At 42.4% G+C, this 14,643-nt stretch overlaps 1 protein-coding gene across 3 annotated transcripts in view; it reads left to right on the top strand.

The window, feature by feature from the left end:
* Nucleotides 1–14,643, top strand: part of LDLRAD4 (low density lipoprotein receptor class A domain containing 4) — a 281,143-nt gene that overhangs the window by 200,703 nt on the left and 65,797 nt on the right. The window lies entirely within an intron of this gene.

The raw sequence follows: 14,643 nt of genomic DNA, 5'->3' as shown, positions 1-14,643 counted from the left end.
CTTTGAAACTCTAAACCTTACTCAAATGTGGGTTGTGTAGTCCGAGGTGTAAATAGAGACTTCCAAAAGAAGTGTAAAATAGCTTTGTGTGTGTGTGTGTGAATTCATTTTTTCCATTTAAACTAGTTCTTCTCTTTAGTTAGAAGCACCCAATACACTTTATTAGATCACTGAAAAGCTAAGCACCGCTTACTCTGTATTTGAGGAATAAGTTTGTTAAAGCCACATCTTCTCAATTTTGGGTTGCTTAACAGGTAAAATTCTTAATGGGAGCAAATGAAAGACCTCCTGAGGAGGAAGGGAGCACAGGTCTGTGTGACCAGTCCATGCGCCGTTGAGCTCTCTTCGATTTAGTGGCTGAACTTTGTCTCCTCTAATGCATGCTTGTAGCCTAATGTACCTTATTTTTCCAGGGGTATCGCTATCTGGTTTTGTAAATAGAAAAAAATAACAGATCACAGTTTGACATTTCAAATCCAACTTTTTTATTTTTTCAGGTAGCTGCTTGCATTATACTGGATTTTAGACTGGATTTATGTTTTCCTGTTAATCTTGGTACGTTTCTCTAAGTTTTCAGACAATTGCAGTGTTATTCTGTAAGTATCCAAACTGCACTGCAGCATAGTTTCACTGTTCATTTTGCAAAACACCATAAAATATAGTTATTTCTGTTAATATATTTTTCAACTATGTAATACATTAGATTTTGTTATTATTATTATTATTTGTTCATCTTTCCTGTCCTCATGGAAATTGTGTGGTTAATAACATCTACTTACATAGGGCTATGCCCAGGTACATCTTGGGGATTTCTTCATCTAAGATGGTTACTACTTAAACCATTCTCACCATACCCCAGAACACAGGTATCTTCAGGCAATGTGGTGGAGACAGGGAGAAGCTGTGGTTTAAGTACACCAGCTCTTCTTAGCTGACAGAGTACGCTTTAAGGAGCTTTCTGCTGCATGTTAAAGCAGACTTGAGGCTTGTCTGTGTTTCAAGGCTGGACAAATAAGTTGGGAGCAGTAATTGTTTTTTTGACCCTCCTTCCTGCTGAATCAAGCAGAAATTCTGTAGCAAAGAAAATCTGGCCCATTATTTTGAATAGTAATGTTAATTGTACCTCATCATCCATTACCTAATTCAGGTCATGCTTTATTTTGCTCAGTTTAAATTATCATTCAGATTCGGTTAACCCAGGAATGCAGAGCAGTGACATCAAATACTTGGTTAATTTGAAGATTTTAAGATTCAGCAAACCAACCTTTAAATATCAATAACAAAGTGCCAGAGTAGCTGCAACGTTCTTTCAGCATTGTATAATTTTTATAGACATGATTGCTCACATTAATGCCTTTTTAGTATATTTCTTCCCATTTGTTCCCAGGAGAAATTTCAAGCTCAAATAGTAGAGTGAACAATATTTTCAAGTACTTCAAACAGCAGAGAACTATTTTCCTATCTATTTATTTATTTGCATATCCAAGAGAAAAGCAGTTAAATAACCATGCGTGTCCTTCAGGGCTTAGAAAAGTACTTTCACTCCACCCAGTCAAAAGCCCTTTTGATAACGAGCAACTCTCCCATGACGTACAATGGATCCACAACTTTCTACAACAAACAAGACATGATTTTACATTGGCATTTTATTTTCTTGCTCTTAATATATTAAAATTCTCCTACACTTTAACATAGACCCTAAATGCAATCACGGCTATAAAATTAGATGACCATTCTTGCAGTCATTGGTCTGTCTAAATTCTTACGGTGCATCCGTCATCCATAGCATCTGATTGCCTTTCCAGGAGACTCTATCTGTTAAAGAAATGGCAACTTTATGAAATCGATTGCAAAATTTTTTATTTTTATTTTTCCGTTTTTGGAAGTGCTGCCTGTTAGATTGGACCTACTTGGTCTTGACAGGCTTTACAGGACTTGCTTGACAGTCCTTTATCACCTGGCAGCTTGCTTGTCCTGAAGGACCTAATAGCTTCACTGGTTTCCATCTTGTAAAAGGCTTTGTGCTTCATTAGTAAAAGCTGCTTTGTCAGGTCCGTTCTGGCAGATATGCTGGCAGATCAGAGTAATCATCATAATCAGAGGTGTATAATTTGGGGGAGGGGGGGAGAGAGGAACGGGTCAAAAAATAAATTGCTGACTGTGTGAAGGGTTTCAGCAAATAATTTCTCATCCACAAGCGATATCTGAAATAATTTTGTTGGCCTTGTGTGGTTTGTACTGAGATGAAAATTTTCTTGCTTGCTCGTCACACTATCTCTGCTTAGTAAATGTTTTAACTTTTTGGTAAAATAGTAGGCTGAGTTCATACTTAATGCCTACAGACTGCTACAGTAGCATGCTTGGCATCTCTTGCATTAAATGCTCTAAGGCTGTCTCAAGCTCTTGAATATTACCTTCTAAGTAGTCTCCAAGCTGTCTCCTTGAGGTGAATATTGTGTCCCGTTTGTGAAGATACAAGTTGTTGAAGCTTGTACAACGGGAGCTAGGTGGAACTTAAAGGCTGGTCTGCAAAAAATGTAGGCTGCATTTAAACTGGAAATCTGTAACATTGTGAACCCATAGATCTTGATGTGTACAGAAAATAACCAAATAACCAATAACTCGTGCATGCTTTTCTTCTTCCTTCTGGCACTTCTTTCCTCTCCTTCATCTGGCTGCTGGGAAATGCTGTGGCATGTCTTCTTTCGGTGAGGCAGGAAGATAACCCCGGCCTGCAACCCCTCTGTCTCCACAGCTGCCCTCCACACAAAGTAGCTAAGACTTGAAGTATGTTACAAGTAAACATGTGAAGTTTAAGGGAAATTGGTTACAAACTTTATCTCTGTGACAGAAATGGCATAAATACTAATCTCTCACAATGCCACTCAAGAGCTAAGTCCTGGCTGTGTGTCCACTTTACAGCAGCAGTGACCTTGCAGGAAGGGATGCCTGAAGAACAACTTCTCATTTGTTCTTTGTAGACCCTAGGCTGAGTACCAGCATTAAATAAAGCAAGCTGCCTTGAAAACAACCAGTTGGTGATTATTGAAAGCTGCCTGGCCATTGGTATTCAAATGCGAGTCACCCGTGAATAAAAAATACTGAAATTGCACCTAAAATTCTGACAGCCCAGAGATGGACACTGGGTGGTACGGTGCTTACAGAAAGCCCTGCAAGAAGTTTGAAGGCTTCAGAGTTGAGATCAGAAAGCTGTATAAATAATACTTGCTTCTATGAGGAAATCTATCAAGTTGCTTTGTGAAGTGCATTTTTTTATGTTCATATGCCAGGAAGCATGGGGAGAGCTGACAGTCACTCCATTTATTTATTTTTTTTAATGCAGGGAAATGTACAATCAGATAATGGTTAGAAAAAAATCTTTCAAATATTGGTCCTGTCCATGAAAATGTATGTTTCGAAGACAGCAGTCTGTCACTTGGCTCTGCATTGCTCAGAAATAACACATCTTTTTTCACTACATGTTTGGTAGTTTTTGTGTATGGAGGGAAATGGTAAAGTAAAAAAAAAAAAAGAAAAAAAGGTATTGAGGTCTCACAGAATGGTTTGGTTTGGAAGGGACCTTAAAGATCTTCTAATTCCAGCCCCAACATTTGGACTCATTTACTCCTGATATGACCTGTGTATAACAGTGCAAATCAACAAAGCTATTAGCATGAGAGAGACTAAGGTCTGAGTCAGGCCCAGCTCTTAAATGTGGCTAATGATTTTGCTTTCTTCAATTTTGAATGCCTGAGTGGTTGATGGAGAAGTGTCCTAATATTTTCATTTAATGGGGCTGGTGCTAATGTGAACGTGTAGATAAGATGAAGGAAATTTTATCTATGACTTTCATCAGGTAAGGCCACACCTGAAGTGATGTGTCCAGCTCTGGACTCCCCAGTACAAGGGAGTTGTGGACACACTGCAGCGTTCAACAGAAGGCCACGAAGATGATGAAGGGACTGGAGCACCTCTCCTGTGAGGAGAGGCTGAGAGAGCTGGGGCTGTTCAGCCTGGAGAAGAGAAACTCAAGGGGAGATCTCATCAATGTCTACAAATACCCAGAGGGAGGGTATTTACATACAGTGAGGATGGAGCCAGGATCTTTGCAGTGGTGCCCAGCGGCAGGACAAGAGGCAGCGGGCACAGCTCTGAGCAGCAGGCCGCACTTGTGTGCTGTGCGGGTGGCCGAGCACTGGCACAGGCTGCCCAGAGAGGCCGTGGGGTCTCCTCATGGAGACCTTCAGAAGCCGCCTGGACGTGGTGCTGGGCACCCTGCTCTGGGTGGCCCTGCTGGGGCAGGGGGCTGGAGCAGGGGGCCTCCAGAAGGCCCAGCCAGCCTCAGCCATGCTGGGGTTCTGTCACCCATGGGATATGACATGCTGGAAGGCACAACAATTGCATCATGATCACTCAGTTACTCATAAACTCACATTTTTTAATTTTAAACCTGAAGTTTCAGTCCTAGCTTTCTAGTACTAATGTCTTCTGTCTTCATTTGTTTGTTTCCTTGCAGGGTGTCTGTAGCTCATGCAGCTACTGCACTTCAAATAACTTAGTCAAGTTGATACATAGTATGGGTCTGAATAAAGGTGAAGGAATGTAGAAATTAAAAACAAAACAACCCTTTATTTACAATAAGTGGCCTCCTTTTAATAGGAACAGATTTGCTGTGCTTTTGAATTCTCTGTTTTGTCTATATGATTGTTTTGTTGCCTTTCATTATAATTAATGGTGTAGCTGAGCTTTCCTTTAGAAAACAATGGATTTTCTTTTTTTCATATGAAGCCAATTGCAAGAAAATGCTGCAGAAAGTCATGAGAGACCCCGAATATAACCTTGTTTTGCTTTTGGAATAGAATATATAGGATTAAACAGAGTTGCAAGAAGAGTCTGAGGAGTCTCAGACAAATTCATATTTTTCCAAAACATCTTCTGTTTCTATCCACCTTCTCATCTAGATAAAATTCACTGTTTCATGTTTCGACTACTGCAGCATACTTTCCTCGTGCCCTGACAAATGCAGTCTTGCTCATATCCATGGCAAATGCTCCTGCAAAAATTGTTGTCCCAGCTTGTCACTGAAGTTGGTGATGAATGCTGGCATCACTGGCTGATCAGAGACAGGAGCTGATATTTCAGTGAGAAATGAGATATGATAGGTAGGAAATGAATAGATCTTGAAAGCAAAGGCAAGGAATTAATGTGATAGAGATTTTGTTATAGAGGAAGGGGAATTGGTGGAAGGATTAGAAGAAAAGAGTGACATGGGCAAACTTTCCTTAACTTCGTGCTTTCAACATTGATGTCCTGTTTTGAAAGCTCCTGTAAACATCCACTGGGCACTCACAGCATCCTTCTCAAGAGCATCGCTTACTGTTGTGTCTGCAGAAGCTTGGTGGTGATGAAGCTAGGATATTATTCTGACTTATACCACCTGATGGTTTCCTTGTACTCTGGCTCTCTTTTAATACTCATCTGCTTGTGCCTTTTCATAGACTACAGGGCTCACGCAGCTGGAGACGGGAGCCTTTGCTAGCAGCTCGTGGGCTTATTCATCAGACTTTGCATACTTCAGCTGCTAAGCCCTATCTAACAAACCACTCCTCCAGTCCTTTGCCTACATGTTTGCCTCATGATCCAGCCTTAAAATTAACCAGGTGGCCTCTTATGCAGATCTTGCCCCCATCCAGCAGTCCCTTCCAACCCTTTGCTTGGTGGCCTGTTGTAAGCTCTGGCCCTCCCTCCCCTTTCCGATTGGTCTTTGTAGCCTTTTCCTTAGCCAGAACCCCTGCAGTCCAGCCATCTGTCTGCCTTGCTGATACTTTTCCTGGTAAATCCCTCTCCATCCCTGGTGGGTCATGTAAATCATTTACCATACTGCTTGTTGTACAGCTCTTCCCTATCTACGTAAAGGAAGACAAGGGATGGAGATTTCGGTATGCAGTTGAGTCAGCAGAGGCAGAAGCAGGGGGGCAGGGTCTGCACAGGGGCAGTGTGAACAGGTTACGGATGAGGAGCACGGGCACTGCACACCCTGAGAAAGGCAGTCAATCTCAACTACCCGTGTGGCAGATTAAGAGGATTCAGGAACGCTAGAGCTGTCTCCCTCTGCAGAGTCATTTCTGGCTTGAAAAGACTTTATTTTTTATTTTTTTTTAGCTTTAGCTTGCAGGCATGACTGTACAGGCATGGCTGAACTCTTTTCCAGATTATCTCAACAGTGCAATCACCTGTTACCAGCACTGAGCTCGCCCATATGCCCTGGTGGCCGTTGGGCTGACTCCATGCAGAAGCACACAGACATTTGTGCACTAAACTCCCCGTTCTCTGGTGTGTTAAACACACGGTAGCTCGGCTCAGTGCTGGGTTTCTGTGCCTGAACTGGGCCACCCAGCTTGAACCACGGTGTCCTGAGGGGCTCACACTAATCAGGAGCTGCTAAGCCCTGATGGCCCTTCATGGTCCACGTGATGTGCTCCACCTCCCCACCGCAAGTTCAGTGGAAGCCTCTTCGCGGGACACTGGGGCCATTGGTGGTCATGTTCCCATGTGAGCTTGTCCCTTTGCTGGACAGGTGATGAGCACTTGTCACATTGTCCTTGTGTCATCTCTGTTTTGTCGTACTGCTGGGGGTAGTTTGGAGTGGTGCTGCGTTGGTCTTCTTGCAATGAAAAGTCTTACCTAAAGGTCCCTGGCCCAACTTTCTCATTGTTTGTGTGGTCATTCAGCTCCTAAAGAGCTGGGTGAGGGGGAAAATGCCCCCTATTTATCTGTAAGTGAACCATTCCAGTTTTTAGAGGAACGTTTAAGGAGAAATAAAATAATTACCTGCTCCATATTAAGCTTCGGCTTGATTTCTCATTGTGATTGGCTTAAACCCAGAAGTCAATGCTTAATATTCTTGCTGAATCTTTAACTGTTGTAACTCTGGACAGCCTTCTGATCTGTACAGATGTCATCATACACTTTGTGAAATTCTTACCCTCAGCAGCTTATAACAGTCAATCCTACAGCCATCTGCATATTGCAGGCAAAAGTGTTTCCTTTTATGAAAGGGGTAAGCACTATTTCTCAAGGTCTGGTAAGCCAAGGCCGAGATTTGATCAAGTTGTAAATCACTTCAGCGTCAGGATTTATGAAGATTGCAGGCAGAGTCCTAGAACGGCATGGCATGGCGCTCTGCACCTAGGGTGAAGACATTCTGGCGTGTTATTTTTTATGGCTAAAACAGTGAAGAAATAGTGATCCTTGCAACATACAGAAAGGCCGGAGACTCCTCTATTTTACTTCTGTGAAACTGAGGAGGGGTGGGGGGAATGGACAGAGCAGAGATCTGCCTTTCAGCTGGGGTTGTTCGGCTGTTAAATGATGTGGCCAAATTTCAGATTGGAGGACTCTTTAAAACTATTGAAAACACTCGACTCAAGGTATTTATCAGAAGATTGTTTCTGATTATTAATAACTCATTGTGTATCTCAGCTGAACAAAAGTACACGTTTGAAAGGAAAACATCTCGCTGTCAGTTGAGAGAATTACGTTAAGAACAAGCCCGTTACCCTGACCATGGAAGTTTCACGTAAGTAGCTAGGGAAGTCCTATTGCTTCAAATTCATCAACACAGGAGAAGGCACAGTCAACTTTGTTTTAGAAGAAAAATGTTAGTGTAGATCTTCCTTCTAGATTCCCTCATTCTGTAGCAACCGTGATGCGCTCAGTTATGTTTGTTGTAAACAGCAAGGCTTGAAACATTTCTGTTGACATCGTAACATGGCTTGGAATAAAATCCATTGCATCAGGGAGGTGCTACTCCAGCACATGTGGGTGCTAACCTAAAGTGCCTGTGACATAAGGTCTCTTCTTAGTAAGTGATTGAATCATTGTCTAGGATTTGCTAAAACTGCTTTGGTACTTTGCTAACAAAATTGAATCTTATATCAACCCTGGTTACAATTATGCTGAGGAATTAATTTAATACCATTATCTCTTAAGTTATGGTACGCTTCATTTTGTCCGCATAGCTCAGGATAAAATGAGTTGCAGAAGCATTACTGGAGCTGAAGCTTTATGCTGAGTTATGGCATGATCAGCACCTGGGAAACACGGCTGGGTCCTGTGGGAAGACTAGGAACTAGAACAGTCCTTTAATATTCTTTTGACTTGAGCCTAATTTTCATAGATGGAATATATTTTGCTGAGCGCTTTGGGAGGCTAACACCCTGATACAGCTTTCTTTTGTTAACGTTCTCTTGAATATTGAGGAACACTTTATCTTTTTCTTCCTGGCTGAAGGTAACTTTAGATGATGCTACGAATGGAGTGCGTGCCAATCTGTAATGAAACTTCCAAGTGCAGTTTATGTCAGGCACACAGCTTTGACCTTTCTGTTTTGTTTTTGTAGGAGATGTGCAACAACAGACTCTAATCTTACTCTTTCTAAAGTCAGAGCTTGTTTGGTGAGGTTTTCAAAATATTCCAATCTGATAAATCTATCTGACAAGATTTATGAACCTGTTAATATTTCTTCAATTAACTTAAAACATCCCATCATCTTGATAATTATGCTTACACAATATCATGTTAGCCATTAATTTGATTTCATATCTAGCTACACACGGTCTTTTAAAAGTTTTATGCAACACACGCATTTGTATGCGTTTATCTGCAGTATTGAGCTACTTACCTGAAAATTGTTTTCATCCTTATCTGTTCCTTGTGGGGCATGCCATGTCTGTACGCACGGTGTGTGACTGCACCCCGGTCTGTCCTGCCTCCACCTTGTTTTTACTCTTTTGTAGCATGGGACAGAGCTGGGACTCTTCAGGAAACACTAAAGAGGGAAATACATTCCTTTTAGGGCTGTTGTGTGTACAGAGATTTTGGTAACCATCAGCTTCAAATAGTGTACATACAGTCTTTTATTAAACAAATATCAATCACAAACAAACTGCAGACTCTAAACCACAGCAGGTTCATATTTATTTCAAATGTCACAGGTAAGTTTTAAATACGGTTCATGAGCGAAAACTGTTTTGACGTGCACACATTTACCCCTTTTTTTGCTGTTAAATATTTACATTTCCATGCAAGGCTTTGCCATGGCGGTACCTATTTCAGCAGGCACAAATAAATGCATTCCATCCAGCGATTTATCAGTCTGCGCGGTGTTACTGCGTGCGTATGTCCTACACAAGCGAAATGTCAGCCTGGCTTCAGAGCTTGGGTGGGGCAGCATCCCGAGGAGCCACAGGATCCAGAAAACTAGCAGCTCATCTGGCTCTCCGCAGGGAGAATTTCTCCAGCCTCGATCAGCGACTGAGTTAGTGAGCTAGTGAACCGAAAATACCTTTTAGGAGTGCTCCTACGCTGGGCTCCAACAGCAGGCACATCTTGAGCGTACCAGCTGTGAGGCCACACAAGCGGACAGCGGCTGCCTGTGCAACCTCCCCTCCAGCCCCGACCACCTCAGCTCTTGGCAGGCCTCTGCATCGTAAAGGAAGCCCCCGTTTTCCTCCAGCCATCTCAACGTATGGTCACTCCAACCAGGAGGGCCGGGCTTACTAACCGTCTGCTTTGTGTTAATTGTCTAGAGAGGTACGGAGCCAGTGCAACTGTATTTTGGAAAGTTTAATGCGGTTTTAATGGTAGCTTTGTTCCATTCCCTGCAGCTTATTTGCTGTTTGTCTCTAGTTTCTGTGGAACGGTTTTTAAACTCAGTGAACAAGAGTGTTGTGGGGCTTAGCAGGTTTGGGAGGAGTCCTGAATATATTAAAAACAAACGGGAAACAAGCTCTTAACCAAAATCTAGGAAAAAAAAAAAAAAAAGACTATGAATCTCCTGTGTCTTGCCCGGCTGGCTTTCCACCTCTAAATTATTTTCATGCAGGGATAGACCCAACAGGCATTGGTTGGGAGTCTCCAGGACTTTTTCATGTTATTGCAACTATTTTTAATTTCCACCTTAGATAGAAAAAGTATGCTTTTGTTTTTTCTTTTTGTTGTTTACAACGTTTGGTGTGGTAGCATTAAGGAGAAGGTGCTTCAGGCAGAAGGGGGGACTACGAAAATAATTTACCTGTTTGGTTTAGAGCTCAACTGATCCCCCTTCCTGCAGGAAAAATACTGTTTCCATTTTTTCCTTGGTGAATTGCCAGCTGGGCTGAATGGGAGAAACTTTCCTGCTCTGTTCTTTGCCCCCGTCTCTGGCGTGGCTCTTGCCACCAGGCTCAGCTGCTCACTTGGCTGGAGATGCTCTGCTGCTCCTTGCAACGATATCCTGACAAAATGCTGTTTACTCAAATCAGACCAGTCTCCTCCCTGCTAAAACAAAACTTTCAAGGGAGAGAGAAAGCCCGAGTGCTTTAATCTCCGCATGTCTTCCTCTGTGCCTTTCCTTTTAAATTAAAACACACATCTTGATCTTCTGCCTTACTTGGAAATGGAAATCTGAAGGAGTGGTAGGGGGGAGTGGAGAAATAATGATGAAGGAAGAGATAAATGTAGCAAAGGTGGAAGTGATAGTTTATTCGTGGCGTTACATCTCTCTTATCTTGATCTGGCCTACTTGAAGACTGTTTTTTCCCATCCAGGCTCCTTTGATGGGTGTTGATAGTTCTCTCCCACTAGTGTGGCCACAGCCTGATCCTCTCGCCCCACTTCCCCCACAGTGAACATCCACGGGGTATATATTATAATTCGTGTGGATGGGAGTAGAAGCAGCAAAAAATAACCGTCCCTGGCATAGCAGGCAAGCCATCCATCTGTTTTCCACCAGCTCCCACATCTCCTGTTTCTGAAGTTGCTGCACCTATTTCGCAGCTGACTGCCGGGCTCCAGCGATCACGCTGGAAGGAACACCCGCTAGATTCTTGGCTACCTTTTATTACCTTTCCTTCTGGGAATGGCTCCATAAGCCCAACATATTTCTGAGGTTCTCCTGCTTTTCATTATTAGCCTTTGATTTAGGGAAGCGTGAGATTTTCTTTAGTGTTGTTGAGAGGCAGTGTGGAGATAGCTTTCTGTTCTTGCTGCCAATTTTCTCATGTTGTTGAGGAATTCATTTAGGGTTAGTTTTAAGGCAAGGTTTGTTGGGTTTCATTCTTTTTTTTTTCACCTCTCTGATATTGCTAACACCACCAAAGTCTTGAGCCAGTCGGTCAAAATCATGATTAGTTTAAAGCTCGTGAGCCTTTAACAAACATGTTATTTTCTGGAGGCTTTGCAGCCTCCTTTGGCTTTTCAAGCTCTTCTGTGTAACCTCTGCTGGAGGCCTTCTTTAATGGCAGCTGATCCCAAGGTAATCTGTTGTTTTCAACAGCTATGGCTCTAAATAAAGCATCATGAGACTTTCAATAAAATTGCGAGGGTTGGCAACACTGGGTCTCTTATTCTAGAAGCTTTACAGTATTTTAAGCGGTTTTGTGCGACGTTTACAGTGGCACTATTTTTTTTTAAGCTCCCTCATTTGAAGCAGTTCACACAGCTTGCAACATGGCTCTGTCAAGGTTCACAGAGCTTCCAGCTTCTTTCCTATGTGACCCAGACATTCTGTCCCTTGAAATGTGCCAGACGGACAAGAGGTTACTTTGAGAAATAGTTTGCACTTTTCCCAGACTCTGCTGTTCAGCTTCTCTAACAAATATGTAGCTGAGGTAATGTCACTGTGGATCGTTATTTGTACATCTTTACCAAAAGCCAAATGTCTATGCTAATAAAATAAAGAAACTTTGTTGCAAAGAAAAAAAATCTAGTTTCCTTCTGTGTCCGCTTTAGGAACGTTTTGGGGGGACTGCTCTGCAGCTTAAACAGTCCTTTGACTGGAGCAGAAACAAAAGACTTCCTCACCAGTTTACAAAGAATTTGTTTGAAGGTTTTATGACAGGAGCAAAGTGCATTGCTTTTTTTTTTTTTTTTTTTTTTTTTAACTGCTGAACTTGGTTGTGTTTCCATTCACTTGCATTGAGACTGGTGTTAGTTACTAGGGAAATGCCATTTGAAGTGATGCTTCTCTCTTTTAATGCACTTACTTCTCCACTTACCAAACTCTAGCAAAATCCTCATCTTTCTTTCTAGGTGTCTTTTTCTAAGTTACAGAGTAACAGTAATGATTGCAAGATTAATTACTCTTTACAGGTAACTTTCAGAACAAACATGTTAAACATTTATGGCAGTAGAGTGTACTCCTCTGGAGTTCATTATAATGTGCCTTGGGAGGCCTGCATTGCTCTAGAGTTGAGTTGAGAGGAGCTGAGCCTGCAGAAAATACTTACAAAACCTGAGGAAAACAGAAGAGTCACACTTCAGTGCCTATCAGAAGATTTTCTTTCGAGACCTAGGTAGGACTGGAGATGAATCGGATTATTCTCAGTTCGTTGGATCTCCTGCATCCCACTCTGGAGCCGCGCTGCCTGCCCCAAAGCGCCCTCACTGGCTTGCTGTGGAGTTTCCCTTGTGAGCAGGTACTTGGAGGAGGCTGCTCCTGTAGCCTGACAGATAGGACACTCACTTCCCTAGCTACGCGAGTCCCTGGGTCAAATATTTTCTCCAGGGCTGGCAGAGGTTGTTTTTCATACTCTAGGCAAGTGCTCTTTGTTTTGGAACAAGTTCACGTGAGCTCTCTTAGATCGTCCTTTGCTCCCCAGCAGTCATTTGCATCTGCCTAGAGGTGGAACATTTCAAATTCTTATTTCTTTGAGGGTTTGACAGGGATTTATTGTTATTGAAAGCTTAGCACCTTCTACATGCTCTGCAACTAAAAATACGAGCAGAAACTCTCTAGAAACTGGTGTTATACAACAGTAGAGGCAGTGAAACTAGGCAAGGTAGAACCGAGAGCAGAAGTCAAAAAATAGCTGGGTAGCCCGCATGCCGTACAGCTAGCTGTGCAGAAGCCTTCAGTCTTTGCCTCAAAGTGTTGACAATCTAAATGGAAAAAACAAGGAGGAACAGAGCGAGGGAAGGAAACAGCTAGAAAGTGGGAAAGTGACTTTCTCACAAACTCCTTGAGAATTAAAGGGAGAGCCTCCCCATCTGAATCAGCCACCCTGAATGCCAGTCCTGTGCCGTACCCAAGAGCTGTCTATTCAGACTCAAAAGTGAATTTGTACACAGCTGAAAACATGATTTTCCCAGTGACACAGCACACCACATAAACTGCTGTCTCCTTTGTTAGTCATTTCTTATGTATGACTGTATGGGATGGTCCTGCCTGAATTGCAGTGTAAATACCTTCCCAGTGACTCCTGATTACCCCAGCTGGGAGGGGAGTTCAGCTCATACCCTTTATATATATATTTTTTTTTTTCTTTTTTTCTTTTCAGAAATTTAATTAGATGTGCAGTTGACCTGCAGGATCAGTGCAAGATACTTACCACCAGGAACAGTCAGTCCTAGAGATGGCCCCTTAAGGGCTCTTCAAAATGGTAGAAGACAGTTTTGTGGTTACTGAAGACCCTCACAGTTAGGAAAGATGGGGAAGGCTGTAACTGGTTTTATTTTACACAAATTCAGTGCAACTCTGAATTGCAAATTTCATTATCAGGTACACTGATGCTCTAAAGAAACATAATTTTTAAATTCAAATTTCATTCAGAAGCACATTTTTTTGGAATATATTAAGTTGATGTTCTGTCTCTTCGTGGTTTGTTTGTTTGTTTTGCTTTTCAGTTGGAAGCTGCCTCGGCATGTTACATATGCTTCTGTAGTGGCATTTCTTAGCTAAGCTCAAGGGGAGGCTTGGAGGTTGTTGCCTCCTGAGAGCATAACTCGGTAAGACAGTGGCTTCACTGGCGAGGTCCGCGCAGGAACCTTCTGGCTCTGTGCATCTGCCTGCCACCACCTCGGTTTTGGCAAGCGTGAATGTTGGCAGGGCCAAACTGCTGAGCCATCAGTGAAATGATCTGTGTGAAAAATGATGCTACAGGGAAAAAAAAACAACAAACTACTGGATATTGTCATGCTGGATCAAGTCAACGATGTGTTTTGAAGGACGGCAGCGCCAGCAGTTGTGGTGTCTGGCTGCGGTGTGAGTCCAGGTGAGTGGGGCTCTAAAGCTGGACTCAGCACCATACCCTGCAATTTGTCATATGCCACATGGCTGCTACTCAAAACTCTGAATTAGTTTAAGTCCTAATGACAGGGAACGTATTGCAGAAGTACTGTGAGCCGACCAGGGCACTATTACAGGCTTCTATGACTTCCATCAGTTGTCATATATTCCCCAAGTTAAAGTTTTCAAGTTGAAATAAGTAGGAATAAGTTGGAATGCAGCAGGGACTGCGTATATGGTCTTTGGAAAAATAGGCATTTCAGTTGTGCCTTGTTAAAGCCTTTCTTCTCATCAGATACACCTATAATAAAAACACTTTCTGAAAGGTATTCAGTCCTGGTTGAAAAAGATTTGTTTATGCTGCAGGTTGTTAAATGTATTTACAGCTTTTTTGGTGAGCATAGAGGGAGCTGTGCTGTGATTATTTATCATTTTGCTTCAACAGCTGCTGGATGAAATTAAAGAAAATCTATCTTCATGATTTGCAGAAACATCATGGATTGCTTGTGTTACAATGAGTTTTTAAGAGGTAATTTGAGTGAAGCCTGACAAACGTTGGTAGCTGTAGTATGTCTTGAAAAAATGCGTAGTTTGCG

This window comes from Cygnus olor, chromosome 2 (assembly GCF_009769625.2).
Source record: "Cygnus olor isolate bCygOlo1 chromosome 2, bCygOlo1.pri.v2, whole genome shotgun sequence".
NCBI lineage: Eukaryota > Metazoa > Chordata > Aves > Anseriformes > Anatidae > Cygnus > Cygnus olor.
The sequence above is the reverse complement of the archived record's forward strand: the minus strand, read 5'-3'. Positions and strand labels throughout refer to the sequence as shown.